At 40.2% G+C, this 6,534-nt stretch overlaps 1 long non-coding RNA gene across 1 annotated transcript; it reads left to right on the top strand.

Moving 5' to 3' along the window:
• Positions 1-763: 763 nt before the first annotated feature.
• Positions 764-3,220, top strand: LOC138685884 (uncharacterized). The gene is made up of 2 exons (XR_011325261.1): positions 764-844; positions 971-3,220. It is a non-coding gene; the product is annotated as an uncharacterized lncRNA (long non-coding RNA).
• Positions 3,221-6,534: the final 3,314 nt, after the last annotated feature.

Below are 6,534 nucleotides of genomic sequence, written 5' to 3'. Positions count from 1 at the left end.
CCAGTTTGTAGACAAGAGAGCTCTTTCAGAGACATTCTTGAACAAAATACCTAATAGTGCTGCACATGGCACAAACACACTCCAGTTCCTGAGGCCAGTGGATAAAGACACATATGCTGTCACAGATTAGATATGAACCGAGCATATGTTTCTGCACTGAATCAACTGCCGAATCAAGTTTCCTGGTATATCTGGTCACAGGACGGGTCCCTGGCATATGTACAGGGAGGGGAGTGTGTAGGTACGCCGAGTCAAAGGTTTACCCTGCTTTGGAGCACTGAATCACAGACAGGGTGGAATGACAGCAATTAGAGATGGAGATTAACGCTGCTAGGTCTGAGAACATAATTTCAGTGGAGTCATTTCTGATTTACAAGAGAAAATGCAGGTCCAGCAGCTCCAAAACCTTGCTGCGGTCTGCTTCGTATTTTCTCTCCTGCCATAACTAAACAATACAAGACACATATGTACATGCATACATACATTTAGACACATACGATTCCAGCACACCATTTCAAAAAGAGGGTATGTTTTAAATTTCATCTAAGTCCATGTAAAACACTACCTTTTGTTTGCCTTGCAGTAGGAGTTTAACATTTTCTCGGTAGCCAACGATTTATTTATTTATTTATTGCTCAAATAACAAGCTAAAACAAAATGAGCTTTTTTTCATGATACTGGTTGTTACTGCCAGTTTGCAGACTCGAGTCATTATTCAAAGTGGGCTTTGGATTAGGTTATTCTCACTTTCTGTTTCCACTTCAGATACCTGACAAACTCAGTTGCGAGATGCTGACCGTCCCAAAGATAAACATTTCAGTGTTTCAGACCCTGGTAACTGAAAGTAACCCTGGCTGGACTGGTCCTGTCCTGTCCTTTGCTTGCTTTCTCTGCTGCAGTTGCTGCCAAGCAACTAAGGTACTTCTGACTGTCTAGTCATGTAATCCTTTTATTTCTTCTTAATTTCAAGGAACTGTTTGCAGTTAAACACAACTCAACGTTTGACTGTAAACTCATTAGAAACAAGAAAAAGACCAAGGGAAAAGTCGATCTCCTGTGCAGTGAAGGAAGACTGATGATACTACATGATGGTGAAAAATCTGAATGTAGTGCCTCTTTTTGTTTGTTTTTGGATGGTTAGATGTTTGAAATGCGATTGGCCTGATGAACTTTATCCTCTATTAGTTACAGATTGCTTGCTATAATCTCTATACTGTTAACAGCTATCTCTGAGGGCATATGGAGGATGAGGGAAGAAACAACTATGAAAAGACACGCGTGATGCTTAGCTCCAAAAAAAGTTGTGAAGGGGAGGCATGAAGTCCAGGAAGTGGAGAATCACAGACTAGTCATTTCAGCTCCAGCCCATGGGAAACTATTGGAAAAAATAATTGCCCCAAGTACTTGTTCACACCTAGAGGATAACAAGGAGGAGAATAAGACAGCATTGAATTGTCGAGCAAATTGTGCCCAAGCAGGCTGAGCTCCGGTTCTGGAATACCCAGAACTAAATGCAAATTAAATCAGGAGTTACAGAAAAATTCACAGGCAGGTAGTGTAGGATGCTTTGTGCTCTTTACAGCACAGAGCAAAGATGACAGTAATATCTGCTTCCAAAACCACACTGTCATGTGCTTGATTCCATTTCACTATCGGGACACTACAAGGACCTGTTCTTCAAGGCCCTCTGCGAGTCCGAGATGGCTATGTCAAAAATTACCTCCCAAGTCATAGATCACTGGGACAACACCACTCCTCCCAGACAATGTGTTTGACAGTACCCAAGAATAAGCACTCAAGAGCCAGAGATTTAAAAAAAGAAAAAAAAAAAAGAAAGATTGGCTAAAACAGTGAGTTTATTCTGAAGTGTTTCCAAATAGCCACACATCTTTGTTTCAGTGGTGAAAATCCCTTTTAAAAATTATTTTATTTGATCAATTAAATGCTACCAATTTCTGGATGCACTAACCACAAATTTGCTAAATTCCTGAGCTAATGAAATGCTGGCTTGCTTTGACATGAATGGGAGTTTTGTTTGAGTAACAATCGAATAAGGACTTGGCCCAAAGACAGCAAGGAAAACATTTAGATGTTAAATATGTATTCAGAAGACCTTTCTTCAAATCTTTTCTATTACAACAACAGGATAGTAATTGTGTTCTCTAGAAGGGACAGTTCAGTGAGACGTCCAGCACCTCTCAGGATTTAGCAGAGTGAGGAAGAAACTATGCAAATATTTTAGTTTAGAAATACTTGTAGCTCCTTTTCAAACAATGAAAGCCTCAATTAAAGCCAGATCTCTGTTATTTAAAAATTCCAGGCAGCAACTGAGAGAGAAAGAGAGTGAGTTTCATTTTTTCCCCCCTCACTCGCAAACATAAAGTCCAAGGTACTTGAGACTCAGGAAAATTGTGTCTAATGTTAAAACTGTGAGAGCTGAGAAGTCTGAAGCTGTGATTCTTATCTTCTAAAGAGTTTTGCAGTCATCAATATCTAAAGTAAGCTGAAGTACAAGAAATAGGTGACCTTAATAGATATAACTCTGTATGGGTTCATTGTACCATGAAATTAAATTTTTAATCTGAATTGATGAACAAAACCGCTGGTTTGATCCTCCCCACACACAATAGTTTAAATAGTTTGGTAACTATTTCACTTCCAGACTGTAGCTGCACAAACAGGCTCAGCAAGAGAATAATTCACTTCATGGACCATGGGCTGGGCTGGGCCAGAAACAAAAAGGTCTCAGAAAATTTTGTTGTTGTTGTTAAATTGTTGCAAGCAAGGTTTAGGATTATTGGGGAGGTAAAATTATGTTCTTTTGCTTCTGGTAATTTGCAAACATAGGGGTTAATCCCAAAGTCACTAAAATCAGTGGTCACTGAGTCTTTTGATGGACTTCAACTGGCTTTGGATGTGGTTCCAGGCTTCTGTCTTTTGCCAGTGGAAGCCATCAGTTTGGTGTATAATCACATTCAGCTACACCTTAACCTCAGAGCTCATCTCATTTCAGCAGGCTTCCCTTGAAAGTGATGCACTTTCTCCAAATGTGTCTTTAAAATACTTACTGCCAGGCTGAATTCAAAGCAGATATGTTGTCCAGAAGGGAATTGCTAACTATTTGGCTTATGACCACTTGATCTCAAGAATGCTAATATAAGTTGTAGAAGCTGAAACGAAGCTATTAATAGAGGATCTCCTGCCAAAAAACAAAAAAGAAGACTCTATCATCTTCTTTATTTAATTTTTAAAAGCCAACTTATTTTCCATTTTTTTTGAAAGTTCATCAATATTAAACATGCCTCTCAGTCCATGATCCTATTTATGGCTTCTTTTTGCCCTGAAATTGCTAACAGAGATTTGACAAATAAAAACAAACAGCAAAAAACCCCAAACCCTCTCTTCATTAGTTTAGAAACCTGAACTTGGATATGTTGGTCAGCTGAAGCTGTCAGAATGGCTGGAGGAATTATCTGCTATTATCTGCCGAGTAAACACCACCACAAAATGAAAACTGATGCCATAGCATTTTTTATAATGCAATAGGCATGGCTCTCACTACTGAGTATTGGAGCCAAATGTTCTGCCATGGCCCTATACAATAGCACTCTTTGACAATAGCTCAGTATTTAGTTTGTTATGAAATCCAGTCTATTTTGGGAGGGCCCTATTGTTTCCATTTTATATGTACTGCAGACTTGTGTCTCGGAAAACACGGAACTAATTGCAGAAGTTGTCACTGTTGCTGAAAAAGCTGAAGGTTTTGTCCTACTGAGAGTGGAGAAGGGTCTTTCTGCCAGCTAGAACCTCGGAGACAGCTTGGTCCTGCAGGACTGCACACACGGTTGTCGATGCCTGTGGGAAGGATCAGTAGTGAGAGCTACCAAGCAAAGCTGATGTCCGGCTTGTCACCTTTTTGTAATAATTTCTAGAAGTACCAATGTCTATCCTGGAGGTATCTCATCTTCTTTGATACTTCTCAGAGAAGTATCTCATTTTAGCATGAGTCCCTGAAGGAGGATATAAAACAGTAAATGTAAATATCCGGCTCTTAGAACTCTTCATTTCCTGAAATAAGGTGTTATTGTCCCCATAATGAAGCTGAGTCATTGCTGCCATTAAATAGGAGGGTTGCTCTATCTGTTCTGCTCTCTAATGGCCTGATTCTGCTCTCCTTTCTCTCGCAAAAGACAGGGTTGTGCTGTTAAAGTTAATAACGTGATGCATACAGAAGTGAGAGGAACGTGAGCTGTTTGCGCATTCTCCACCCCTTTCTCACGTGCAGCCGGTTCACTTCTGCTGTTATAGTCACCACAGAAAATAGGATCCTTAGTGAGAAGCGACTGCAATGCCAAACTGAATGCTTTTTGCAAAAACAGCTTGTTGGGCAGTTCCTGTGGGATGCTTCATTGCTGCAAGAGTCCTGAGTGTGTCTATGCCCCTACTCATGCCCCAAAACGCCTATGGCTTGCTCTCCCTGTGTAGACCCATTGCCTGAGTCCACAGCTGTGCTTGCCTTCCTGGAGAGACACATCAACTCCACAGATCACTTTTTATCCTTTCCAAAATGCTGGTTCTTGCTGTAGCATCGAAGCATTGCTTAATTTAATTTCAGGTAAATCAATGATCTAATGATGCAGTTGTATGTAAGGTATTCCTAGCCCTGGTGTGTCTTAGAAAGAAAACAAAGCAGACAAGGATTTTGTGGGGTTATGAGAAGTAAAGAATATCAAGAGGAAAAAAGGGTATTTTCCCTGCCTGGTTTTATTAGTGGGCAGTGATGCCCCATGGTTGATGAAGGGGACTGATGTTGATATTTCAGACATTCATTAATGTTCTGACTCATGATGAGGCACTGGACTAGTCACTTCACTTCTGCTGTTCTGTGCCTCTATTTCTAAGACTGTAAAAAAAGAGACATTAATATTCAACTCTAGAAGAGAATCATCAGAAGCTAGAGATTTATTTGAGCCCGTAAAGATGACTAAAAGAAGAGAAAAAAAGTCTCATTGGCTCCTTTCTTTAGCTTTCTTTTGATTTTTTTTTTTTTTTTGGTTTTTATATGTTTCTAAATAATTACTGACTTTTTGAAGTATGCTTATGCAGATATGCTTTCCAAAACTGGTGACTCGGAGTCAGATTGACAAGTGGACTGAGGCTGGCAGAAAGACTCACGAGGCCTTTTAAGCTTAAGTTTAACTTCAAGTTCCACAGAAGAAAACCCTTCCATTATTTTAGACTTGAACTCTTTGCTTTTGTTCACAGTTCCAGAAGTCCACAGCAGAGCTGGGAGCAGGCTGAGGCCCAAGCCTTTCCTAGTCCAACACAAACTGTATTTGTGCATCCTCATGCAATCTTACTCAAGTTACTCTAAGTTTGGACAGTCAGCCTTTCTTTGCTGAGATTGATCCAAGTAAATTTAGAGCTATCGAACCTCATTAAATATGTATTGATGTTTGTTGTATGTGTTTTTTTTTTCCTTTTTCCCCCATTTAAAATGATTCCAAGTTTGTGCATTGAATGCAAATCAGCCAATGAGAGCTGATGAGGAGTTTGCAGACAAATAATGTTGGTGCACTGGTTCCTGTTACCTGTTTCATCCTTCCATTTTAGAAGACTTGATAAGTGACAGGTAGCACAGAAGTGGCTCATTCTCATAGTGACAGAATATTCTGAAGGACTGTGCCCTCCCCTGGAAGCATCCTGTGAGCATTAATGGAAGTTAGGGACACGTACTGAGGGGAGTGGAGGAGGAGCATACGGAAAGAAATATTTGTTATAAAATGTTTATGTCTGAACTCAGTACAGGTGAAAGGAGCTGGACTGACAGCTCATGGGAAGCACAATATGTTCCCACATGCAACCCAGCATGATACTAGCAGAATACAGGAGGAAACTTCCCCTGGCTCATCCATCTGCTTATTTCCAGCACTGATTATGGGGAACGATGCGTTTCAAGTTCTGCATTTTAGCTTACTCATGGGCTCTGAGCACGACTGCTAAGTGATTTCAGGGATGACAGCAGTTTGATGTGCCTGTGTTGACATGTATGTATTTGCACATGTGGTCCACCTTTGTTCTCCAGTAATGTACTCCATCTTTAAAAGAAACGGTTAGTGCTTGGACTTGTTCTTGCCCAGATGCTTACCTGGTATGAATCAGGGATGTTCTGTTGGAGTAAAACTGAGCTGCGCTAGTTTGTGCTGGCTGAGGATCAAGCCCAGAGAAAGATATGTATGTGTTTTATCTATTTTGTAAAATTGTACGAGAAATGGCTTGCTTTGGAAGCTCACCAACCTTTCCATTCTAAATTTGGATTGCTTACATGTGCCAAAGCATTTCTAGATGAAGGACCATGCAGTCGTCTTCCAGAAAGTGTTCATATCCTCTATTGACTTGAATGGTGTAGCCCTAGTTATTTAAAATATAGCTGCAATCTGCAACATCAGAGCATTTTATGTCCAGTGTGAGTGCTTTACTCTGAAAGTAGAGTCTTTTTCTTTTCTCCCTTATGCCCCTCAACACAGCATGTAA

Source organism: Haliaeetus albicilla, chromosome 7, assembly GCF_947461875.1.
Source record: "Haliaeetus albicilla chromosome 7, bHalAlb1.1, whole genome shotgun sequence".
NCBI lineage: Eukaryota > Metazoa > Chordata > Aves > Accipitriformes > Accipitridae > Haliaeetus > Haliaeetus albicilla.
The sequence above is the reverse complement of the archived record's forward strand: the minus strand, read 5'-3'. Positions and strand labels throughout refer to the sequence as shown.